Source organism: Ceratotherium simum, chromosome 32, assembly GCF_057802395.1.
Source record: "Ceratotherium simum simum isolate JZ-2026a chromosome 32, ASM5780239v1, whole genome shotgun sequence".
NCBI lineage: Eukaryota > Metazoa > Chordata > Mammalia > Perissodactyla > Rhinocerotidae > Ceratotherium > Ceratotherium simum.
Window position 1 is genome coordinate 20,866,815 of NC_141931.1, and position 27,875 is coordinate 20,894,689.

Sequence of the window (27,875 nt, forward strand, 5' to 3'; positions counted from 1 at the left end):
ATGGACATGGCCCACGCTGCCTCCCGCCTGCGCATCCTGCTGGGCCACCTTGGCCGCTGCTCTTTTAGGGCCCTTATATCCTTTGGCCTGTGAGGGGCTTGGGCTGGAAGGGGCTCCGCAGGGCCCCTGGTGACCCTGGGTGGGGTAGTGGCCTATGGGGTGCATCGAACAGCCGCCATGACCTCTCTTCCCCTTCCTCCGCGCCTCCTGTCCCGTTGGCGGTTTCATCTCTTCCCGGGGGCCGCAGGGAACAGGAGAGGAAGCTGCATCCCCAGGCGCCCATGGCCCCCAGGCGCCCGGGGGACCTAACCACTAGGTGGGCACGTGACTAGGCTGGCCGCAGTGGCTGAAGGGGCGTCCCTCCACACTCCGGGTCCTCTTAGGGCCTCTGCTCCCCGGCTTTGTGAGGGGAGGCTGGGGAGTCTTTACCAGCAGGGTCTGCCCTCAGCTACCGTGTCATTTTCGGCACTCGGGCGCATGTGACTTCCGCGGCAGCCAGGAGACCTAGAAATGTCTGGAAATGTCAAAGCCGAGTCGCGCTGGACGCCGGAGCGCGGAGCTGCCCGCAGGAGCCACGGCAGGCGGGCGGGCAGCAGGGTCCTCTGGGGGGGACACGGGGCCGGCTCTGCAGGGGGAGCCGGGCTCCACCCGCGCCCCCGTCTTCCCTTCTCCAAGGGCGCTCCGTGTGAGGGGCCCCCGGGCGCCTGCGGACCCCACGGGAGTTGACACCGTCTCTGCGAAAGGACTTGGTGCCCTGTGTCCGCCTCCCGATTTATCCTTGAGAAGTGAATCCCGAGGGAATGTGGTGCTGCTGGTGTTGGATCCAGAGAGACGGCACGGAAATCAGAATGCTTTGTAGAATTGTTTTTGCTGCTCGGAGGAAATGTCTCCTTCAGGGCGGACTTTTCGAAGCTCCATAGAAAACTCTGCCTGGGATTTTTCCATAAGCGACCTGATTAGCCTCTCTCCTGCTCTGTGTAGGATCCTGAAATCTCTCCTAAGGTTATTATACAGCTTTTTCTTTTACTTTCACCGTTGCTCTCCCGGCTAATTCCAAGCAGCGATGTATCAGAACCATTGTGAGTTTAAATCCTGTCCATAGACTGATAAAGGGAACCCAGGTGATTAGGGAATCTCATTTCCAGGTGAGGAATCAGAAGCTGAGGCAAGGAGACATGACAACTCTGGACCAAGGTCATTTAACTAAAGCAGTGGTTGTCAGAGTGTGGTCCCCAGACCAGTATCATCAATATCACCTGGGAACTTGTGAGAAATGCAGATTCTCAGGCTCATCTCAGACCTCAGGAATCCACACGCCTGGGGGAGGGGCTGGCAATCTGTTTTCACTTGTTTTTGATATCTGTTCAGTTGTGGAAGCGGCAATATACTGGGACTAGATATAACTGGAACTAGAAATTAAGGTTTCCTGGTCCAGGCTGTTACTACTTTTAAATTTGATATCTGATCCTACTGTTTCTTGTTAGAACAGTATGGAGGTCAGAACTTAGTTTTTTCATCTGTATTTTCTAGAACAACACTATCCAATACAATTTTCTGTGATGGTGGAAATCTTCTGTATCAGCACTGTACAATATGGTAGCTACTAGCCTCTTGTGCCTTAGAGCTCTTTAAATATGAGGAGCGCCACTCAGGGACTAGAGTTTCATTCAATTCATTTCAATTTAAGTAGATGTGGCCAGTGGCTCTGGTGTGGACAGCTCTGCCTTGATTTTCAGTGAATGTGTGTGTGGTTCAGGCTTAAATAGACTACTGGAAAATTTGGGACAGTCTTCCCAGCCTCAACTGGTTCTAAAGAAATGTGGGTCCTAGCATAAGGAATAACTCTTGAAGTACAAAACATAATGCAGTTTTTAAATATAGATAAGCATAAAGAAGAAAATAAAATGACCCGTATTCCACCACTCTCAGTTCATTATTTGTAAATCTTTTGGTGTGGTTTTTCCTATGCATTTACGTAATTACATAAATAGGACCATACTGTATGTGCAGCATTTTGCATCCACTTTTTCATGTTTACTAACATTATAAACATTTACTAACTTTATATAGTAAAGATTTCCTCATCATTAAGGAAATTCTCCAGGAACAACAAAAACAAAAACCTTAATGCAGGAGTGGTAGAGAGGAGAAAAGAACTTTGGACTGGAAGGCCAGTGTCCATTATGGACCACATTGTGCTGAGAATAGTTGAAGAAGATCGTTAACCTCTCTGCCTTGGGGAAAGCAGAGAGTAGCTAGCTAGTAATTCTGCCTCCTGGCCTGTCTCTCTCCTTGACTATTATATTGTCCCCAATTATATAAAGACACCATTTAAAAAGTGATAATGTGTTAATGCGAAGTGACATTCTGAAAGTAGCTCTTTAAGCTAAAAAAAACAATGAAAAGGCGAGAAGGAAAAAAAGACATGAGATGCGAAGACACTAATCTGTGGTTACTGCATAGGAAAGAAAATTAGAAAGAATTTCTGGTTCTTTAAGATACTCAACTGTGTGGATCACACATTTCTTGGAGACGTCAATTTTAAACATTTTTTTAAGTGAGCAGCCAAACTGTTTACAATATGTTGGACTGGACTCCCCCTAAATTAAATGCCTCTTTTGAATAGCAAATGTTTCTCCTTACTTCTAGAATGGAACCTTTCCATTGTTATTCATTCAGCAGTTTAGTGGAAGGAATACTCGTATGGAAAAGAAGAGATGGGAGCTATGAAGTAAAGAGTGCTGGTCAAGTGTGGCATCAGCCATTTTCTGCTGGGTGACCTTGGACCAGTTGCTGAGCCTTCCAAGACTAGGTTCCCTGCTCTGTGCAGCAGGAATGATAACAAAGCTCTTGGCTTCCAGCCACCTCCTCAGGCTTCTGTGAAAATGAAATGGAGCCATGTCAGCAGCAGTGCAGAACTGTCAGGGGTTATGTGTGTACGCAGTCTGCTTGATGTCCATTTAGGACCCGTCTTCCCTTGTGAGAGCCAATCCAGGGCAGACTGTTGTTTCTGGAGAAGACTGACTCCTAAATTTTACCTTATTTGCCTTAATTCACATCCCAGATAGCTCACCCCACTTCAGGGACTGTTCCTTCTGCCAGTTTCCATCCTCAGCAATTCCAGTAAGTAGATCTAATTTTAATTTTTATCCATACAATGTATATAAAGGTTTTTCTGGTGGTAACTAGGACATAAAGTACAACATAACATGTTGCCTGATGAGAATTCATTATAGAAATTCTCCATTTCCAAGACAATAGTTAGAACAATTGTGGAAAATTTTGAAGACCCTGACTTTAATTTTCTTTATGTATTTTAAAATTCAGAAAGGAGGAAAAAATATCAGAAAGTGCATAAGGTGATTTTTTAAAAATCAGGCATGGTAGTTATCTCATTTAAATTAGCCTGTAGTTTAATCATATTGATACATTAGCCAGCATCTTTGGTTTTCCTTAAACTACCTTTGAAGGGAAAGACCTTGATCTCCATGGAATGTTCTCATAGAGTCATAATTCCCATCTAGAAGAATAGACTGAGTATTTGAATTTGTGCAGATGCTGTACACTTCTTTGGATTTTGTTACTTTGATTTCTTCTGCAAATGCATGAACTAGACAACTAAGAATATAAAATTTATTGAATTTGTTTCCCATCTGAAAAACCATACATATTCATCACAGAAAAAAATTTAAAATCAGACCAATAGAAGATATCTTTAAAAATCATCAATGGGGGCCGGACCCATGGTCCAGTGGTTAAGTTCGGCATGCTCCACTTCAGCAGCCTGGGTTCGAGGGTTCGGATCCCAGACATGGACCTACACCCCTCATCAGCAATGCTGTGCTGGCAACCCACTTCTAAAAAACTGAGGAAGATGGGCACAGATGTTAGCTCAGGGCTAATCTTCCTCAAGCAAAAAAAGAGGAAGATTGGCAATGGATGCTAGCTCAGGGCTAATCTTCCTCAGTAAAAAACAATCATCCATGATTCCACTACATAAGGCAATCACTGTTAAAAAAAATTTTTGTATTTCTTTGCAGTATTTTTTTTTGACGAATAATGTCTGGTTTTACATAATTGTAATCGTATTTTACTATAATAAGCATTGTCCATCCTATTAAATGCTCAGTCATATACCATTAAGTGGATATAATATAATTAGCTAATTATTCTTCCACTTTGGAGGATAGTCGATAATGCTTAGGATTTAAAGCTTTTTAAATTTTCAGATTATGTCCTGAGAGTAAAGTTTTAGAAATAGAAATGCAGGGTGGAAGAGTATGAACATTTCTCAGGTTTTTGATACATATTGTTAGGTTGTGATTTTTTTTTTTTTTTGTGAGGAAGATCAGCCCTGAGCCAACATCCGATGCCAATCCTCCTCTTTTTGCTGAGGAAGACTGGCCCTGGGCTAACATCCGTGCCTATGTTCCTCTACTTTATATGGGACGCTGCCACAGCATGGCTTGACAAGCGGGATCCAAACCTGCGAACCCTCGGGAGCCAAAGCAGAGCACATGAACTTAACCGCTGTGCCATCGGGCCGGCCCCATGGTTGTGGTTTTTTAATTGGACTTGGTATTCCTTTTTTTTTTTTCCTTTAGATATACTCAGGATAATACTGTTCTAAGTCTAGAACGGAGAAATTTTTATGAAGAAAATGGGTTTCTTGTCATTAAAACTCTGGTATCTGATGCTGATATTGAACACTTTAGGTACAGTAAGACTATTGGTTATTTTACAGAAATAGGTGTTTTATGTACATAATGGGAACAGGAGAAAGACTAGCCTGTGCAAGTTCAGATATTTTTCAGTGATTTGGTTCATTAGGAAGTGGTTGGGAACGTGGGCTCTGGAGCCAGACTGGCTGGCTTCAATTTGACCCCCACCACTGAACGTTGTGTGTCCTGGGCAATTTACTGAACCTGTTCCTGCCTCTGTTTGCTCATCTGTAAAATGGGGATATGACAGGACTTCTGTCCTAGGGTTGTCATTAGAACTAAATAAGGTAAAATAGAGAACTTGAAAAGGGCAGGGCAGATGGAAAGTGCTGTGGAAGTGTTTGCTATGATTTTCAGATCTAACCAAATCCCAACTATCACCCCACTCATCTGCTAAGCTAAGGAATATCTGAATTCTGGTGGTGAACTGCAGCCTCACAGTTGGGAGCCGAGGACTTCTGAGTTGGCCATTTTCTCCTCCTCATCACAACTATTCAACCTGGGGCTGGAGGCCAACTTAGAGCAGAGAAACTACCCCTAAGTCTTCACATCTTTCCAATAGTAATGACATCATTTGCCCACTTAATTTTCTAGGAATGAGTTTGAAAGAATCTGCAGAGAGGAGGTGAAACCAATGGGATTAATGGTAATGAGAGATGTGACCATTGCAAAATCAGAGTATGTTCCAAGTGAACAAACGATTACAAAGGTCCAAGATTTCCAAGAAGATGAGGAACTCTTCAGATACTGCACCCTCCCTGAGGTTCAAGACCTTCCTGTGTTTTCTTTCTCTTTAAGTTATAGCCCATCTGCATGCCTGCCTCAGAAATTGGCTGTTTTTACTTGATCTATCTCCTTTCTGCTGTGGCCCTGGAGCAGTGGTTCTCAGTTGGAGGTGGACATTTGTGATGCCTGGAGACATGTTTGGTTGGCACACAGGTTGGATGCTGTGCTACTGGCTTCTAGTGGTAGGGGTCAAGGATGCTGCTAATGGGGCCCAGGGATCCTGTAATGCAGAGAACAGCCCCCTCCTCAAATGATGACTTATCCACCACAATGTCAGTAGTGCTGGGATTGAGAAACTCTGCTCTAGACTTTGCAAATTATCTTTGGTTAAGAAGGGCAGGAATTCTGTGTTAAAGAGAGAGGGAGACTTTCTCAAACTCCATAGAGGCATATCAACAGGGATGAAATTGCTGAGGCTATTCATTGTAAATCCATTCACTTTTTGTTTGTTTGTTTTATAAATCTGGTCAGTATGTGTCTCACCCCAATTGCGCATGTCATTATCTGTGTAACGTCATCTTCCCACCAGAACATACGCTGCAAGGGGCAGGGACCGGCTTATCCTGCTCACTGTTGTGTCCCCATTTCCCATCACTCTGCCTGGTTCCTAGACCTCAGTCAAGAGTTGTTGAGTGAGTGGCCGCACTGATTGTGAAGTGTCCTCTGAGCCGCTGCTCTGCTCTCCTCTGGGCTCCTCATGACAGCTGCAAAGGTGTTGGGTCCTTCCACGGTCCCTTCTTATGACCAGTCTCCTGAAGGAGAGGAAGCTGCCTTCTCCCTGGACAACTGTCCACAGCTTTGATTGAAAGAAGGGTATTCCTGTCCCTCCCAGTTGATATCTCACAGAAACTCTTATCTTTCTTGTAGAAAAAGTGGTTAGGTTTCTCACTGACTCCAGAAGGCCTGTTTAAATCAGAGTGTTGTAGATTTCCAGTTGCTGACATTTTCAGGCTTTATTTGCAATGTTGAGAAATACTGATTTGTTTTTTAGCTATTGCACCTTGATTCCTGTGTAGATAGTTGGACTTTGTGCCACATGTCTATGCATCTGATTTCCCATGAACTTTTCTTCCCCCTTTTCCCTTAGATTGTGAAAAATGTGGAGTACTTCACTGGACCCAATATTATGGCCATGCATACAACACTGATAAACAAACCTTCAGATTCTGGTAAAGGACTCTTATATTTTTTGTTTAATTTTTTGTTTATTGCAGTAACATTGGTTTATAACATTGTATAAATTTCAGGTGTACATCATTATACTTCTTTCTACATAGATTACATCATGTTCACCACCCAAATACTAATTACAACCCATCACCACACACATATACCGAATTATCCCTTTCGCCCTCCTCCCTCCTGCCTTCCCCTCTGGTAACCACCAATCCAATCTCTGTCTCTATGTGTTTGTTTATTGCTGTTATTATGTACTACTTAATGAAGGAAATCACACGGTATTTGACCTTCTCCCTCTGACTTATTTCACTTTTCATAATACCCTCAGTGTCCATCCAATCCATCCATCCATGTTGTCACAAATGGCTAGATTTCATTGTTTCTTATGGCTGAGTAGTATTCCATTGTGTATATATACCACATCTTCTTTATCCATTCGAAGGACTCTTATTTTTTAAGGAGAGAAAACATGTTAATTACTGTACATAAGGTTGATGTTCTAACCATAGCCCTGTGTATAAATGCTAAACTGTGGGCTGGAGAAGTCAAGATGGTGGCGAAGGCAGACTCTGAACTCACCTCCTCCCACAGACACAGCCAATTTACAACTACTCATGGAAAAATTACCCCTGAGATAGAACTGAAAACTGGATAAGAGGAACTCCTGCAACAACGGACAATCCTAATTGAGGTGGAAGAGGCAGAAACTCACTTCTGGAGAGGAAAAACACCGCCTTCACAAGCCACCAGCGTCACGGCCGCCCAGGAGCCGCCCAAAGGTACACAGCCTCCCTGGAGGCACGGGGCCCTAGGCCGGGGAGCACCCCTGCTGTGGGCATTTTGTGGACCCAGCACAATCGAGACAAGTGGCATAATATCTGACTTTGCCTGCTACTAGAACATTGGGGAGCACCCCCAGAAAACCTGGTTCACAAAGAAATTAAAACCAGCTCTTAAAGGGCCCAAGCGCAAACTCACCAGTTTCAGAAAGCAACCTCAAATCACCAGAAAGAAAGGGGCACAGTGCTTTGGTGAAAAGAGACTCACCTAATAGGCCCTGAGTGCATCACGGTGAGGGTTGAGACCTCTCCAGGGACTGGGACATTGGCTGCGGCGGTTGTTGTGGCCTGGTGTGGGCGTGCTGACACAGACACCATTGGAGTTCTCCCTGAGGCCTGCTAGCCCAGGGTCTGCCCCCCCCACTAGAGCACTGATTTAATCCAGCTCAGCCAGGGCAGGCAGCCCACCCTAGAGACTGGCCCCACCCAACAAAAAACCTCAGGCAACTTGTGGGCCTGCATAGATTGGTGACTGGATTCTCTGCAGCCTGGCAACTGAGCCAACTTCAGTGGGGCAGGGCAGGCACAAGGAGCGGGTGGAGAGTGTGGGGCAGTGGTGGAGCATGTGGGGCTCCCACCGTGGAGAGACTGGGTCCGCTTCGGGAGGTCAGGGCGTGCACGTGGGGCAGGACTGTGTTGACTGTGTGTGTGGACCTGTGGGCAGCAGGGCTTGTCAGCTGCAGAAGACTTGTGCTTCTCAAAGACCCACATAGGTGGGGTTTGCCCCACCTTCCAAAGATTGAAACAATTGGGTGCTACCGTGCCTGAGGCCAGCCCCACCAGCTGCAACCCTCAGAGAGCTGATAAGAGACCTAAAGGCTGGAGGCTTATAGCAATTGTAAGACCCTGAGCCTAACAGCCTGCCATGCTGGGGGCCTACTCACTTAAAAGAAATACTGCAACACAAATGTGGTATTGGAACTTGCAGCCAATTGTGCTGGGGCTCGCCACACCTGATCAAGAGACTGAAGGGCCCACAACAACTATAAGCAGCTGAGCATTACAACAGCTGGCCAGGAGCATAACTCAGCCTCCCTGGGTGCCTACAGGGAGAGCAAACAGGCCACAACAGAAGGACACACGTAGCCCACATAGGGGTCACCCCTGGAATGTTGAGAACTGAGGGAAGCACACTGCAGGCCTCCTAAGGCATCACTTACATAAGGTCACCTATCCAAGAGCAGGAGATGTAGCTGACCTACCTAATACATAGACACAAGCACAGGGAAAGAGGCAAAATGAGGAGGCAAAAGAATACATTCCAAGTAAGGGAACAGGACAGAACCCCAGAAAAGGACCTAAGTGAAACAGAAATGAGCAACCTACCCGACAGAGAGTTCAAACAAAGAGTGTTAAGGATGCTCACTGATCTGGGGAGAAGAATAGATGAACTCAGTGAGAATGTCAACAAAGAAATGGAAAATATAAAAAAGAACCAATCAAAAATGAAGAATACAATATTGGAAATGAAAATTCACTAGCAGGACTCAAAAGCAGAGTAGAGGATACAAAAGAATGGATCTGCGAGCTAGATGAAAGACTGGAAGAAATTACCCAAGCTGAACAGGTAAAAGAGAAAAGAATTAAAAAGAGTGAGGACAGTCTAAGGGACCTCTGGGACAACATCAAGTGCACTAACATCCGTGTTATAGGTGTCCCGGAAGGATAAGAGCGAGACAAAGGGGTGGGGAATCTATTTCAAGAAATAATAGATGAAAACTTCCCTAAGAAAGGAAACAGACATCCAGGTACAGGGAGCACAGAGAGCCCCAAAAAAGATAAACCCAAAGAGGCCCACACCAAGACACATCATAATCAAAACCTCCAGAATTAAAGATAAAGAGAGAATCCTAAAAGCCACAAGAGAAAGACAACTTACATACAAAGGAAACCCCATAATGCTATCAGATGACTTCTCAGCAGAAACCTTAAAGGATAGAAGAGAGTGGCACGCTATATTTAAAGTGCTAAAAGGAAAAAATTTACAGCCAAGAATACTCTAGCCAGCAAGGTTATCGTTCAAAATGGAAGGAGAGATCAAAAATTACCCAGACAAGCAAAAATTAAAGGAGTTTGTCACCAAGAAATCAGTGCTACAAGAAATGTTATAAGGACTGATTTAAGGGGAAAAGAGAAGACCACAAATAGGAAAAATTATCTATTTCCATGGTAATGGATACAAATGCACAAAAAAGAGGCTAGATATGATATCAAAAACATAAAAGGAGGGAGGAGGGGAGTTAAAGAGTAGAGCTTTCAGACAGAGGTCAAACTAAAGACCATCAATTCTGTATAGAAGAAGAAAGGAACAGAGAAGGACTACTAAAACACTGAGAAAAAAAAAGTTAAAAAATGGCAGTAAGTACATACTTATCAATAGCTACTTTAAACGTCAATGGACTAAATGCTCCAATTAAAAGGCATAGGGTGGCGGATTGGATAAAACAACAGGACCCATATATATGCTGCATACAAGAGACACACTTCGGACCTAAAGACACTCACAAACTGAAAGTGAAGGGATGGAAAAAGATACTCCACGCAAATGGCAATAAAAAGAAAGCTGGGGTAGCAGTACTCATATCAGACAAAATAGACTTTAAAATAAAAACTGTAAAAAGAGACAAAGAAGGGCATTACATAATTAAGAAGGGAACAATCCAACAAGAGAATATAACACTTGTAAATATCTACGCACCCAGTGTAGGTGCACCTAAATATATAAAGCAATTATTAACAGACATAAAAAGAGAAATAGACAGTAACACAATAATAGTAGGGGACTTTAACACTCCACTTACACCAACGGATAGATCATCCAAACAGAAGATCAATAAGGAAACATTGGCCTTAAATGACACACTAGAGCAGATGGACCTAGTAGATATATACAGAGCATTCCATCCAAAAACTGAAGAATACACGTTCTTTTCAAATGCACATGGAACATTCTCCAGGATTGATCACATATTAGGCCACAAAACAAGTCTCCATAAATTTAAGAAGATTGAAGTAATACCAAGCATCTTTTCTGACCAAAATGGTATGAAACTAGAAATCAACTATAGGAAGAAAATCAGAAAAGCCACAAATACGTGGAGATTAAACAAAATGCTACTGAACAACGACTGGGTCAATGAAGAAATCAAAGAAGAAATCAAAAAATACCTGGAGACGAATGAAAATGAAAATATGACATGCCAGAATTTATGGGATACAGCAGAAGTGGTTCTAAGAGGGAATTTTATAGCAATACAGGCTTATCTCAACAAACAAGAAAAATCTCAAATAAACAATCTAACAATGCACCTAAAGGAACTGGAAAAAGAAGAACAAACAAAGCCCAAAATCAGTATAAGAAGGGAAATAATAAAAATCAGAGCAGAAATAAATGAAATAGAGATCAAAAAAACAATAGAAACAATTAATAAGACCAAGAGACGGTTATTTAAAAAGATCAACAAAATTGACAAACCTTTAGCTAGACTCACCAAGAAAAAAAGAGAGAAGGCACAAATAAGTAAAATCAGAAATGAAAGAGGAGAAATTACAATAGACGCCTCAGAAATACAAAAGATTATAAGAGAATACTATGAAAAGCTATATGCCAACCAATTCGACAATCTGGAAGAAATAGATAAATTCTTAGAATCATACAACCTTCCAAAACTGGATCAAGAAGAAGTAGAGAATTTGAATAGACCAATCAGCAGTAAGGAGATCGAAACAGTAATCAAAAACCTCCCCCCCCAAAAAAAGTCCAGGACCAGATGGCTTCCCTGGTGAATTCTACCAAACATTCACAGAAGACTTAATACCTATCCTCAAACTCTTCCAAAACATTGAGGAGGTGGGGAAGCTCCCTAACTCATTCTACAAAGCCGACATTACCCTGATACCAAAACCAGACAAGGACAACACAAAAAAAGAAAATTACAGGCCAATATCACGGATGAACATCGATGCAAAAATCCTCAACATAATACTAGCAAATCGCATACAACAATACGTTAAAAAGATTATACACCATGATCAAGTGGGATTTATTCCAGGTATGCAGGGGTGGTTTAACATTCGCAAATCAATCAACGTAATACACCACATTAATAAAATGAAGAATAAAAATCACATGATCATGTCAATAGATGCAGAGAAAGCATTTGACAAGATACAGCATACATTTATGATAAAAACTCTGAATAAAATGGGGATAGAAGGAAAGTACCTCACCATAATAAAGGCCACATATGAGAAACCCACAGCTAATATCATTCTCAATGGTGAAAAACTGAAAGCTATCCCTCTAAGAACAGGAACCAGACAAGAATGCCCACTGTCACCACTCCTATTTAACATAGTACTGGAAGTCCTAGCCAGAGCAATCAGGCAAGAGAAAGAAATAAAAGGGATCCAAATTGGAAAGGAAGAAGTGAAACTCTCACTATTTGCAGATGACATGATTTTATATATAGAAAACCCTAAAGAATCCACCAGAAAACTTTTAGAAGTAATAAACGAATATGGTAAAGTTGCAGGATACAAAATCAACATACAAAAATCAGTTGCATTTCTATACACTAACCACGAAGTAGCAGAAAGAGAAATTAAGAATACCATCCCATTTACAATTGCAACAAAAAGAATAAAATACGTAGGACTAAACTTAACCAAAGAGGTGAAAGATCTGTACACAGAAAACTATAAAACATTGCTGAAAGAAATTGAAGGAGACACAAAGAAATGGAAAGATATTCCATGCTCTTGGATTGGAAAAATTAACATAGTTAACATGTCCATACTCCCTAAAGCAATCTATAGATTCAATGCAATCCCTATCAAAGTTCCAACAACATTTTTCACAGAAATAGAACAAAGAATCCTAAAATTTATATGGAACAACAAAAGACCCCAAATAGCTAAAGGAATCCTGAGAAAAAAGAACAAAGATGGAGGTGTCACACTCCCTGATTCCAAAATATAATACAAAGCTATAGTAACCAAAACAGCATGGTACTGGCACAAAAACAGACACACAGATCAATGGAATAGAATCGAAAGCCCAGAAATAAACCCGCACATCTATGGACAGCTAATATTTGACAAAGGAGCCAAGAACATACAATGGAGAAAAGAAAGTCTCTTCAACAAATGGTGTTGGGAAAACTGGACAGCCACATGCAAAAAAATGAAAGTAGACCCTTACCTTACACCATACACAAAAATTAACTCCAAATGGATTAAAGACTTGAATGTAAGACCTGAAACTATGAAACTTCTAGAAGAAAACATAGGCAGTACGCTCTTTGACGTCAGTCTTAGCAACATATTTTCAAGCACCATGTCTGACCAGGCAAGAGAAACAATAGAAAAAATAAACAAATGGGACTGCATCAAACTAAAAACCTTCTGCACAGCAAAGGAAACCATCAACAAAACGAAAAGACAACCTAACAATTGGGAGAAGATATTTGCAAACCATACATGTGATAAGGGGTTAATCTCCAAAATAAATAAAGAACTCATGCATCTCAACAACAAAAAAACTAACAACCCAATTAAAAAATGGGCAAAAGACCTGAACAGACATTTCTCCAAAGAGGATATACAGATGGCCAACAGACACATGAAAAGATGTTCAAAATCGTTAACTATCAGGGAAATGCAAATCAAAACTACAATGAGATATCACCTCACGCCCATCAGAATGGCTATAATTAACAAGACAGGAAACAACAAGTGTTAGAGAGGATGTGGAGAGAAGGGAACTCTCATACACTGCTGGTGGGAGTGCAAACTGGTGCAGCCACTATGGAAAACAGTATGGAGATTCCTCAAAAAATCAAGGATAGAACTACCGTATGATCCAGCTATTCCACTGCTAGGTATTTATTCAAAGACCTTGAAAACACCAATGCATAAAGATACATGCACCCCCTGTGTTCATTGCAGCGTTATTCACAATAGCCAAGACTTGGAAGCAACCTAAGTGCCCATCAAGTGACTAATGGATGAAGAAGATGTGGTATATATACACAATGGAATACTACTCAGCCATAAGAAACGATGAAATCCAGCCATTTGTGACAACATGGATGGACATTGAGGGTATTATGCAAAGTGAAATAAGTCAGAGGGAGAAGGTCAAATACCATATGATTTCCTTCATTAAGTAGTAGATAATAACAGCAATAAACAAACACATAGAGACAGAGATTGGATTGGTGGTTACCAGAGGGGAAGGGGGGAGGGAGGAGGGTGAAAGGGATAATTCGGCACATGTGTGTGGTGATGGGTTGTAATTAGTATTTGGGTGGTGAACATGATGTAATCTATGCAGAAATAGATTATAATGATGTACACCTGAAATTTATGCAGTTATAAATCAATGTTACTGCAATAAACAAAAAAATAAAAATAAAATAATGAATGCTAAACTTTGTGTAAATGAAAATGTTTATGTTTATTGAAGTCTTAAAATAGTTTACATACTAACCACATTGAAGTTTAATAGTGATTTTAGATGTTCACTTTAGGGTTATTGCTGGAATTTCAGATGACTGGCTTCTCAAAAATGCATTTTATTAAAGACAAATGTTCATGCACCAGAAGCTCCTGTTTTTCAACATCTCTGAGCTTCGTTAACCATTATCACCTGGGATAGTCTGTATTCTGCCTTCCTGATCAAAAGATATTATTAGTACTATCAAAGTTAAAACTATTCTTATAAATCACATAATACAATTGTTCTTAAGTTTCCTGTGCTTGCTAACGTGGAGCTTCTAAGACCTCACTCCCAGAGAGACCGATTCAGTCTAGGAATCTGCATTTTTTGAACCTTCCCCAGAGACTTGAATGCAGGTGGCTCTTGGGCCATGCTGAGAAATTCTGCTCTACCCACAGTAGTAAATCGGCCCTTAGAGATCCTTCCTCCTTTTCTACCTTTTCTTCCTCTGGATGCCAGGAGAGGTTTCTGTGACAGGCCTGTAGCTTAACGTCACCAGGCATATCCCTCCCTGGATGTCTTGTCTGGAGACATCAGGTGGCCCAGGGAACCAAGTTCAGAGAGCAAAACCAGGGAAAATGTAAACGTGGTCATGGTGTCTCTCATTCTTCACAGTGATTGTACACCAAATGCCTCTAGCTTGGTGGGAAAACCACTGAGAAGCCTTTTATTTAGTTAGTTAATTAATTAATATTTTTTGCATCAGCCACTTAGAATGCTATGAGGGGACCTCAAATGACCACTTTTTTATTTTAATTACTCAAACTTTTTTTGAATACTAGGCTCTGTGCCCAAACCAGAGTTACAAAGAAATATATAACAATAGAACTGATGACTTACATACGACTTGCTATAAAATACTGTGTGTAAGTTCTCAGCTACCAGAAACACAGAAAAAAGTACAGGATCTGGATCGCCATGTTGATTTGATGTTCCAGTTTGGTGCTTATTACTCAAGGCTTATTTTCTAAGTGTTAGTTCATTTGTTTGGCTTTGGCTGGGATAGGTCACCATTCCAGTTTTTCAGGCAGAGGAGCAGAATTCTGAGACTTGAGCATGTTTTAACAGCAGGTTCTGCTTCAGGCAAGAAGACATCCCATCATCCCTTGCACCAGGATCTGCACTAGTTCCCCTTCAGGCCCAGCAATAACATTGTTTGTGCTTGGACGGCCATGGAGCACATCGACCAGAACTATGGCTGTCTGGCTGTGCTCCCAGGCACACACAAAGTCTCCCCGAACCCAGACGATTATCCCCAGTGGGAGGTAGTTTGGCCTAGGGGCTGAGTTTTGATCAGACTCTTATATTGTTTCAATTTCAGTCAGTATACATACAGAGATTTACCAATGTGATGGTATTTCCTTTCTCAGCAAAATGTTGTTCTAGGATTTCCACCTAGGATCAGGGAAAATTCCAGGATGTCAGATAAAATCATCATTTTGTTCTTTCAACAAGTGTTTGAAAGCCAACCATTGTGAAGAACTTTGGTAGGTGCTGTGTAGGACCTGAGATTATAAAGTCGACTGCAGAGGTAAGACATAAACATGGCCACACCAGATGCACATGACAAGTGCCAAGTAAGTCTTACATCTGACTGATGGCTCTTGGAATAAGGAAGAGGAAGGACTCCTCTTCTACCAGCTGGAGAGACCAGAGAAGGCTCTGGTCCTCCATTGCATTGCTGTTCACAGTTTATCGATTCAGGTGCTGATGCTAGAGGACTATTAAATGCTTTCAAGCCTATGAATGATGAGATCAAATTGACTCTTCAAGAATGATAATCTTAGGGTCTGGGCAAGATGTTTTGGAGGGGCAGGAGTCCAGAGACAGAGAAACCAGAGAGGAGGCTATTAGCATTTTAGGTATAAGACCATAAGGTCCTGAAACCCCATAATGATGGTTGGAATGGGAAGAGCACCTGTTGTTAAGGCAGGAACAATGAATGTGGTTCTGTAGGAAGTAAAGACTATGGCTTTAAGAACTTCTGTCTCAATTAGTTAGAATTCTGCACTGATGATTAGTGCCAAGTGAAAATATTTGAGTCTGGATTGTGATACAAACTCTGAAATTGTGAGATTCATCAATTAAGTTGAGTTTTAGAAAGGTTTGGTGCAAACAGCAGAAGCAGGCTCTCACTGACTTAAGCCAAAGGGTGGCAGGCACATGCTGAGTCCGTGGAAAGGCTGGCTAGCTCTAGAGGGCAGGAAAGCAGGAGTCCTTGCTTGGCAGGCCAGTCAGGGAGGGATGCCTGGCCTGGGCACTTGAACCCTGACTATGTCTATCTCTGATCCTCTGCTCAGATTTGAAGGTGCCCCAGTGGGAGGTCAGATTGGTTTAGCCTGTTTCACCTAACCACTCTGGCCAGGAGAGAAGCACACTGGATCAAAGTGCCAACACAGTCCAGTAAGGAAGGAGTCACTCCCCAAAGGAATTCGAGACAGTCTCAGGAAGGGGAATGGGGTGCTGCCCCTCTTCCAACAAAAAAACAACAACCCCCCAACAAAGGCTTGTAAACTTTAACTCACTTCTCCCTTTAGTTTCTTTAATAAAGACAAAACCATACCTAAAGCAATAACTAATTCTAGAAATAGTTATAAACAATCACAATGTTTTAATTTACTATTCTTTCTTTACTCTGGATGTTACATGAGTGGTTTTTGAGCTCAGAAAAATTGAGCATTTTCTCTCCCCGAGTTTGGGAGCATATTAGCTTCTCAGAGATACACCTGAGTAATAGAAGAATAATTTATGCAAAGTTCCAGGTGAGGAGAATATCATGTTGGGAAAGAATGATTACAGTTTCAGGCTGGGACGGTGGTCTCCAGTGTGTCCGCAAAATGTAAAGGTGATCTAGATCTTCATTTATTATTCAGTAATGAAGGGTAGGTGGAAAATTCCAAATTTTTCATTTGGTCCATGAAATCCATGATTTTAATATCAACATGCGACTGTCTAAAAACAGACCTCCAAGACTTGGTATATTCCATTTTTTATTTATGTTTTAATAGTTTATAACATTGTGAAATTTTGGGTTGTACATTTTTGTTTGTCCATCACCATATATATGTCTCCCTTCACCCCTTGTGTCCACCCCGCACCCCCATTGCTCCTGGCAACCAGAATACAGTTTTCTCTGTCCATCTGTTGGTTTATATTCCACATATGAGTGAGATCATACACTGTTTGTCTTTCTCTTTATGGCTTATTTCGCTTAACATAATACCCTCGAGGACCATCCATGTTGTTGCAAATGGGACAGTTTTGTCTTTTTTTTTATGGCTGAGTAGTATTCCACTGTATATATATACCACATCTTCCAGATCCAATCATCAGTCGAGGGACACTTGGGTTGCTTCCACTTCTTGGCTATAGTGAATAATGCTGCAGTGAACATAGGGGTGCATAAGCCTCTTTGGATTGTTGATTTCGGGTTCGTTGGATAGATTCCCAGTTGTGGGATAGCTGGATCATAGAGTATTTCTATTTTTAATTCTTCGAGGAATCTCCATACCGTTTTCCATAGAGGTTGCACCAGTTTGCATTCCCACCAGCTGTGTATGAGGGTTCCTGTTTCTCCACATCCTCTCAAACATTTGTTTTTTTTTTTTGTCTTGGTGATTATAGCCATTCTAACGGGCATGAGGTGATATCTTAATGTTGTTTTGATTTGCATTTCCCTGATGATTAGTGATGTTGAGCATCTTTTCATGTGCCTATTGGCCATCTGTATATCTCCTTTGGAGAAGTGTCTGTTCATTTCCTCTGCCCATTGTTTGATCAGGTTGTTTGTCTTTTTGTTGTTCAGTGTGTGAGTTCTTTATATATTACGGAGATTAACCCCTTGTCAGATATATGTTTTGCAAATATTTTCTCCCAGCTGCTGGGTTGTCTGTTCATCTTGATTCTGGTTTCATTTGTCTTGTAGAAGCTCTTTAATCTGATAAAGTCCCACTTGCTTAATTTTCTTTAGTTTCTCTAGTCTGGGTAGGCATGTCATCCAAAAAGATTCCTTTATGACCAATGTCAAATAGTGTGTTGCCTATATTTTCTTCTATGAGTTTTATAGTTTCAGGTCTCACGTTCAGGTCTTTGATCCATTTTGAGTTAATTTTTGTGAATGGCGATAGCAGATGGTCCACTTTCATTCTTTTCCAAGTGGCTGTCCAGTTTTCCCAACACCACTTATTGAAGAGACTTTCCTTTCTCCATTGTATGTTCTTAGCTCCTTTGTAAAAAATTAGCTGTCTGTATATGTGTGGTTTTATTTCTGGGCTTTCAATTCTGTTCCATTGATCTGCGTGTCTGTTTTTGTACCAGTACCATGGTATTTTGATTACTATTGCTTTGTAGTATGTTTTGAAGTCAGGGATTGTGATGCCTCCTGCTTTGTTCTTTTTTCTTAGGATTGTTTTAACTATTTCGGGTCTTTTGTCGCCCCATATGAATTTTAGTATTCTTTTTCCTATTTCTGTGAAGAATGTCACTGGGATTCCGATTGGGGTTGCGTTGAATCTGTAGATTGTTTTAGGTAATATAGACATTTTAACTATGTTTTTTCTTCCAATGCATGTGCATGGGATGTCTTTGCATTTCTTTATGTCATCATCAATTTCTTTCCATAATGTCTTTTAGTTTTCATTGTATAGGTCTTTCACCTCCTTGGTAAGATTTATTCCTAGATACTTTATTCTTTTTGATGCAATTGTAAATGGTATTATCTTTTTGAGCTCTCTTTCTGTTAGTTCGTTATTGGCATACAGAAATGCAACTGATTTTTATAGATTGATTTTGTACCCTGCGACTTTCCTGTAGTTGTTGATTATTTCTAATAGTTTTCCAATGGATTTTTTAGGGTTTTCTATATATAAAATCACGTCGTCTGCAAATAGTGAGAGTTTCACTTCTTCGTTGCCTATTGGGATTCCTTTTATTCCTTTTTCTTGCCAATTGCTTTGACCAAAACCTCCAGTACTATGTTGAATAAGAGTGGTGAGAGTGGGCAGCCCTGCCTCATTCCTGTTCTCAAAGGAATGGCTTTCAGCCTTCCCCATTGAGTATGATGTTGGCTGTGGGTTTGTCATAAATAGACTTTATTATGTTGAGGTACTTTCCTTCTATACCCATTTTGTTGAGAGTTTTTATCATAAATGGATGTTATATCTTGTCAAATGCCTTCTCTGCGTCTATTGAGATGACCATGTGGTTTTATTCTTTGTTTTGTTGATGTGGTGTATCATGTTGATTGATTTGCGGATGTTGAACCGTCCCTGCGTCCCTGGTATAAATCCCACTTGATCATGGTGTATGATCTTTTTCATGTATTGCTGTATTTGGTTTGCCAATATTTTGTTGAGGATTTTTGCATCTATGTTCATCAGCGATAGTGGCCTGTAATTTTCCTTCTTTGTATTATCTTTGGCTGGCTTTGGTATCAGGATGATGTTGGCCTCGTAGAATGATTGAGGAAGTGTTCCATCTTCCTCTATTTTTTGGAATAGTTTGAGAAGGATGGGTATTAAATCTTCTTTGAATGTTTGGTAAAATTCACTAGAGAAACCATCTGGTCCTGGACTTTTATTTTTTGGGAGGTTTTGATTACTATTTCAATCTCTTTACTTGTGATTGGTCTATTCAGATTCTCCATTTCTTCTTGGTTCAGTTTTGGGAGGTTGTATGAGTCTAAGAATTTATCCATTTCTTCTAGATTCTCCAATTTGTTGGCATGTAATGTCTCATAGTATTCTCTTATAATCCTTTGTATTTCCATGATATCCATTGTAATTTCTCCTCTTTCATTTCTAATCTTATTTACTTGAGCCTTTTCCCTTTTTTTCTTAGTATGTCTCGCTAAGGTTTTGTCAATTTTGTTTATCTTCTCAAAGAACCAACTGTTTGTTTCATTAATCCTTTCTACTGTTTTTTTGGTCTCAATTTCATTTATTTCTGCTCTGATTTTTATTATTTCTCTCCTTCTGCTGACTTTGGGCTTTGTTCTTCTTTTTCTAGTTCTGTTAGGTGTAATTTAAGGTTGCTTATTTGGGCTTTTTCTTGTTTGTTAAGGTGGGCTTGTATCGCTATGCGTTTCCCTCTCAGGACTGCTTTTGCCGCATCCCATGTGATTTGGTATGGCATATTTTCATTTTTGTTTGTTTCCAGATATTTTTTGATTTCTCCTTTAGTTTCATCAATGATCCATTGGTTGTTCAGTAACATGTTGTTTAATCTCCACATTTTTGTCACTTTCCCAGGTTTCTTTCGTGGTTGATTTCCAGTTTCATAGCATTATGGTCTGAAAAGATGCCTGCTGTGATTTCAATCTTCTTAAATATGTTGAGGCCCTTTGTTTCCCAACACATGGTCTATCCTTGAGAATGTTCCATGTGCGCTTGAGAAGAATGTGTAGTCAGCTGTTTTTGGATGGAGTGCTCTCTATATGTCTACTAGGTCCATCTCATCCAGTTTTTCATTTAAGTGCACTGTTTCTTTATTGACTTTTTGTCTGGATGATCTATCCATTGATGTAAGTGGGGTATTAAGATCCCCTACTATTATTGTGTTGTTGTTAATGTCTCCTTTTTGGTTTGTTAATAGTTGCTTTATGTACTTTGATGCTCCTATGTTGGGTGCATATATATTTATAAGTGATATGTCTTCTTGGTGGAGTGTCCCTTTTATCACCATATATTTCCCTTCTTTGTCTTTCTTAACCTGTTTTATCTTGAAGTCTACTTTGTCTGATATGAATATGGCAACACCTGCTTTCTTTTGTTTGCCATTAGCTTGGAGTATTGTCTTCCATACTTTCACTCTGAGCCTGTGCTTGTCTTTAGAGCTAAGATGTGTTTCCTGGAGGCAGCATATTGTTGGGTCTTGCTTTTTAATCCATCATGCCACTCCGTATCTTTTGATTGGAGAGTTCAATCCATTTACATTTAGGGTAATTATTGATATATAAGGGCTTAATGTTGCTGTTTTGTCACCTATTTTCTGGTTCTTTTGCATTTCCTTTGTTTCTTGTCCCATTTGTTTCGGAATGCCAATTCAGTTTGGTTCTTCTGTCTTATGACTCTTCTAGTTTTCTCTTTGTTTATCATGTGATTTTTTTTTGGTTATTTGTTTAGTGGTTACCTTGAGGTTTGTATAAAAAATCTTGTGTATGAGATAGTCCATTATCTGATGGCCTCTTATTTCCTTTTACTAAGTCAATTCAATCTCTTTCCTCTTCCCTGTCTAAGTCGTTCTTGTTACACCTTATTCTATCTTGTGTTGTGCATGTGTGTTTACAGTGATGAGGTTACATTTATTTTTGGTGAATTCCTTCCTTTGATCTTTGATTTTGGTATTTAAGTGGTTGCTAACCTAGTCCGGTAAAGATCTACTATTTTTCTGGTTTTGTCTACCTATTTTTCTCCTTGCTCCAAGCTTTGTATTCCCTTTCTCTTCTTTTTTTCAGACCTGAGGGCCTTTTTGAGTATTTCTTGTAGTGGGGGTCTCATGGCCATGAACTCCCTTAGCTTTTGTTTATCTGGGAAAGTTACTATTTCTCCATCATATTTGAAGGATATTTTTGCTGGATAGAGTATTCTTGGCTGAAAGTTTTTGTCTTTCAGTATTTTGAATATATCATTCCAGTCTCTCCCAGCCTGTAAAGTTTCTGTTGAGAAATCCACTGAGAGCCTGATGGGAGTTATTTGTACGTTACTTTTTGTTTTTGTCTAGCTGCCCTTAATATTGTTTCTTTGTCATTGACTTTAGCCAGCCTTACCACTATCTGTCATGGAGTGGGCCTTTGCCTGTTGACGTATTTAGGCAACCTATTGGCTTCACTTACTGGTATTTCCTGCTCCTTCCCCAGATTTGGGAAGTTCTCAGATATTATTTCCTTGAAGAGGCTCTCTGTTCCTCTTTCCCTCTCTTCTCCCTCAGGAATACCTATAATTCTTATGTTACATTTCCTCATAGAGTCAGATATCTTGGAGACTTTCTTCATTTCTTTTTAGTCTTAGTTCTCTCTCCTCTTCCATCTGGAGCATATCTGTATTCCTATCCTCTATAATGCTAATTCTTTCCTCCATATTGTCAGCTCTGTTCTTTAAAGATTCCAGATTCTTCTTTATCTCCTCCATTGTGTTCTTCATCTCCATCACTACTGATTGGTTTTTCTTTATGATTTCAATCTCTTTTGTGAAGAAACTCCTAATCTCATTGAATTGTTTGTCTGTGTTATCTTGTATTTTGTTGAGTTTTTTTATGATAGCTATTTTGAAATCTCTGTCATTTAGATTATTGATTTCTGTGTCTTCAGGGTTGGTTTCTGGGTGCTTGTCATTTTCCTTCTGGTCTGGTGATTTCATGTACCTTTGCATTGTGGTTCCTGTATTGGCTTTGTTTTTCCTCATCCTGGAAATATCTGGTTGCAATTTCCACCCACTGCCACCATGTGGGAGTTAAGGGCTGTGTAATCTGAGCCCCCTGCACTCTTCCCCGGCTGCTGGCTGTGATCGGCCGGCTGCTTGGTCTGGTCTGGTCAGCTGAGCTTCAGTGTCCAGCATGCGGGGGGAGGAGGTTCTCTCTTTTGCCCGCTGGGTCCCTGGCATGGGGGGCTTCTCACTCACCCCTTGTTATCTGCTCTCCTGGGGTGCTCAGATGTTAATGGTATCCCTGTAGCAGTTCTGAGTCCTCTGTGTGGGAGTTTCCCACTGGCTGAGAGAGCCCAAAGAGCTACGGTTTCCCCGCAGAGGTCCACCCCTCCCCCCTCTCTGGGAGCCATGCAGACTGGGATCACTGATCGGATGGGGAGGGAGAGGAGTTTTCCTTACCTCTCCCCACTTCCTCCGAGGGCCCCAGCATGTTCCACTCTCAGATGTGCAGCAGTGTGGATCTTTCCAATCTTCTTTTTCACTGTCTAGGAGTCCATTGTTGGTCTGTGACTATTCCTTTTTTGTATCTTATCGAGGGAAGAGTTTATGGGAAAGCTCACTCTGCCATGATGCTGACGTCACTCTATTCAATTTTTTAAACAATCTAATTTATTTATCTTTTTCTCTTGGAAGAACTTAGAGAAACTTTGTTCTTCCTGATGAGTCATTGATAAAGTTTCGAATTATTGTGCTTCCTCAAATGCAGGCTTGGCTTCTCTTACATGTTCTAGGGGGGAGTTAACATAATGTCGTGGAATCTAGGACTATGATGAAAACAACACCCAAGTGCACCTCATGATGGAGAAGGGAGACACTGTGTTGTTTCATCCTTTGCTCATCCAAGGATCTGGTCAGAATAAAACTCAAGGATTTCAGAATGTATGCATTAACGTCACTGCACTTTCCAAAGATGAATGGGTTAAAACAGAAGTGTCAAGATATATCAATATTTTAAAAAGTTGTGACTTTTAACTAAACTGGCCTTTAGCCTGGTTTATTCACCAGGAAATATATTTGCCTATGTCATGCATTTTTGCTCATATCACTAAGAAGCCAGGTGACCTCAGGATCCCAACCCTATTGATACTAAATCACGAACATTCATGGAATTGCTTCAGACCAAGAGCTTAATTCATAGCTGACAGCTCGTGATTTTGGGGACAAAAACAATGGCTGAGAGACTAAAATAATAAAACTTAGAATGTATATAGCTCATAGTAACCCTAGAAAAGGAAAGTTTATAGTATTATTGCTATTGGGAAAAATATTATTGATGTGAACAAAGATTCTTACCTGACTGCCCAGAAATAAGATTTAGCAGGCAGCCATGTTTTTCACCCCTTAGCTTCAGAGTGTTTAAAACTTAATGATTTCATTGCTTACATTAAAAATGGACAAACTTTCTCATAAACCCAGATTTCTTACTTCTCTACAATTCAGTATATTTGACAGTACTGTGGGCTCACATTTCCTCATGGTAGCATAGTTGTTGATACTAAATTTGGGGGCTTATTTGGGGCTGAGTGAGGCTTTCCAGTTTGTCACATTAACCCCTGTTGTCTCCCCGAGACCCAGGCTTAGTTGCCAGATTTTATCTTCTATTCATTCGTATTTCCACCAGGCTCAACAGGACAGGGATGAGGGTGAGGTGAGAAGGCATTCTCCTCAGGGCAAAATTTAAGGGGGTTGGGGGTGTCCAAAAAACTCAGCAATCAAGTTAAGTGATATTTTAATGCAGTATTTTAAAAAATAAAAATTGTATGCCCAAAAAAATCCATGATGAGCACAATGCCAAAATGTTAAATAAAGACAAGATCAGACTCTCCACCAGCATGACCCTCAGAACCGTGCTGTGGGGTGTACACGGCACAATGATAGAAATAATGTGAATGTTAATATGCTGACTGCAATTTTTCCATATTTTTTCCAACTACTTTGTGTTTGGAAAAATTTTAACCATTAAAAAATACATAAAAACATCTTTATAGGAGTGCTCATTTTCCCTTTTGTCTCAGGCTCCAATATGGCTTGGCAAGACACTGAGGCTTACATGGGAAATGGAGTTTATGACTCCACTACCTAGAAAGCTGATGTTTTGGACAAGGTAGAAAGTCCTTCTGACAAGTGTGGTCACCTTAATGTAACTAACTTGTGATGAGGAAGGTGAGTTTTAAGTACTGCCTTGCAGCTTAGGTCTGTTTATAGCTTTTTCAGTAATGGGGAGAACCAAGTAACTTCCCTCTTACCTTCAGAAGGAAACGAGACAGATATCATATGTGATGCTACTGGACTCTAAATGTCCTTCTGATTTGGGAGGGGGGTGTGTATGTATATTATTTTCCTTTGCAAGGTATTTCCAGTTTTTTTTTCATGATCTGTGGCCATTGAAATAACAACCCATCACAAACTGGATTGAGTAACTAACTTCTGTGACTAAGAAGATGATGAAAAACCCAGGAATACATCCCTTTTTAGGACTTGCAGTTATCCACTCATTAGAAAAATCAAATTCTGGGGGCTGGCCCAGTGGCATAGTGGTTAAGTTCGTGATCTCTGCTTCAGCGGCCCGAGGTTGACGGGTTGGGATCCTGGACATGGACCTACACACTGCTCATCAAGCCATGCTGTGATGGCATCCCAGATACAAAATAGAAGAAGGTTGGCACAGGTGTTATCTCAGCAATAATCTTCCTCAAGAAAAAAGAGGAGGATTGGCAACAAATGTTAGCTCAGGGCCAATCTTCCTCACCAAAATGAACAAGAAAAATCAAATGCTAAAAGTTAAAGACTGCTTACTTATGTAATTATGTTCCCTGCCCCATATATACCTTTTGAACATAAATATCACAGCTAGTTAAAAACTTCTTTTAATTTCTCAGCCTATTTGACAAAAAAAAAGAGACTGAGACACAAAGAGACTGATTTAGGACACAGTGGAACAGCTTTCAATCTAGAAATCAAATGCTGAGTGAAATAACTGACTTTCTAAAAGACAGCTTCATGCTTGGGTGGTGGTGTTAATGGGATGTTTTTTCTCATATTAATTGGTTAACTTTGCACAGTCAATTTCCTGCCATTTCGCCACTGCCAACTGCCACTACATCAATGTGAAGGGCACCAGTCAAAAAGTCATTGAGAAGAAACTTGTAGGGTTTCAAGATAAATTGTTTCAAGTTAAACAAGACATCAACCAGAAAGTACATTTGTGTGAAATGACAAGGTAAAGATCTTGGTTTTTTCTTTTCTTCATATGCTTAATAATTCTCATACCTGACAACTTGAAATTATAAAGTGCTTGGTTTAGAGCTCATTGCAGAAATGCTGCTGAGACCCACTAGGAATGACAGTGGAATTTCTGGTTTTACTTGCTTCCCCAGTGTGGGGACCCTGAGAACTGCATGCTTCTCTTTATGTCTTTGGGCTGTCCTGTGGAATGTGGGCTATCCTGTTCCAAGATGGACAGGGAAAGAAGGCAATAGAAAACAGATTTAGAGTAGAGGAACTGAAGGACAAAAGACTACTTGCTGAATGCACAGAAGGAAACCTAAAGGTTTGGGCTATCAAACATAGGTCTCCCTTATTTGTATAGAATAGAGTATTTATGCATTTGAAAATCCAATAAGACTCCCAGAAAGCAAATCTCAAGCAAGTTTTTTGGGGGTCAGTTTGCATCTGGCATTTAACGAGAGGCGTAGCTTGCATGTAGCAGAGATTAAAGATCACTGCTGCTTATCAACAGGGGGCATGAGACAATATTCCATATGCTTTCCTAATAAACACACATTGCTTATAAACTATTTGTTTCTCAGTAGTGGATATTCGATGCTTATGATGATCAATACACAAATACCAATCAAGGCAAATAAATACACAAAGTTCCTTTGCAGACTATTTACATCTTATGCTCTGAACCAAGAAGCTGATTCTGTGTTTTTAATTTGCATTAGATAACCATCCATGAATGCATTTCCCATGGGAATGACATGACCTCCCCCCCCCAGATAGACTGAGTGGAGTGATGACTCTGGCCCTTCCAGTACTTTGAACAGCATTGCACACCAATGGCAGCTACCATGCTGGTGGGAGTCAGCTTCTGAAACACCTTCCCAGCTCAAGAATCTTACTTCACCCTTTACTCCTTCACCCTTTAGGATCTATAAATACATCCCATACATGAAAATGCTCTGATTTCACATTTGCAGATCCTAGAAAGTCTTGTCCTTCTCCCTTTGTCCAGTCCTTAAAATGTCTTACAAAGGCAACATATTTTGTCAACTGTGGCTTCTCTCCAACACCCTGAAACTATAAGGCAGAAAAAAGTTGTATACATTCTGTTTGAGGTTTGTCAAGGTTGTACTCAATGAATTACCTCCGGTATTCATTTTAGTTACTCTCTAGGTTATACTTTCTCAGCATTAGTTAGAACAACATACTAACTTCTGCTGTATAGCTCTTTGTAAGGTACTAAAGCATTTTCATATCGCTTTTCATATTTCCTTCACCAAAACCCAATGGAGCAGTCCTTATAGCTCTGTGGTATTACTGAGAAAATAAAGAGTCCAAGAGGTTGGCCTGAGTTACGTGAGTGACAGGGCTAGATTTCAGAGTCAGGTCAAATTCCAAAATCCTTCTTTCCACCATGCCTTGCTGTTTACTCAAAAATAAGCCAGAAATAAATAAGAAAGTCTGAATTGCTTTATTAAGAACAAAGAAAACAGGGGCCAGCCCAGTGGTGTGGTGGTTAAGTTCGCACGCTCCATTTCAGGGCCCGGAGTCTGTAGGTTCGGATCCCGGGCGTGGACCTATGTAATGCTTATCAAGCCATGCTGTGGCAGGCATCCCACATATAAAGTAGAGGAAGATGGGCACAGATGTTAGCCCGGGGCCAATCTTCCTCAGCCAAAAAAAAAAAAAAGAACAAAGAAAACAAACAAACCAGTCACCCAGAACATCATTTTCATGATGTGATCTCATCAAGAGTGGACCAGTGAGGATGGGGCCAGCAAATAACACAAAGGAAAGCAGAAAACTGGGCAGTAAACTGTCTGTATTGTGAGCAAACATCACACTCAGCCAGTTGGATACCTGTGATCAACAAGAATGCCCCATAAAACAGGCCTGACAGTTTGGGAACTCACTGTCGTAGTTTACTGCACAATATTTAGATGTTGACAAGTAAATTAATTGGAGTCTCAGAGTATGGTTTATTTACTAACTGATATGACTGTTGTGGAGATATTTTTTTTTCTATTTAACTATTTGTAGATGCTAGAAATCTGCTCTATGTTATGGTGAATAGAAAAATTGAAGTGTTCCATAAACTCTTTCTCTTTGGCATTATTTCCAGCATTTTTGGACATTGTGAGCACAACTGGTGAAAGGAAAAAGGATCAACCTTCTAAACACCCCTTTGCTATACCTGTTTTAA

The 27,875-nt window shown here is 40.6% G+C and overlaps 1 pseudogene; it reads left to right on the plus strand.

Annotated features, from left to right (window-relative positions):
* Positions 1–27,875, plus strand: LOC147912978 (phytanoyl-CoA dioxygenase, peroxisomal-like; annotated as a pseudogene).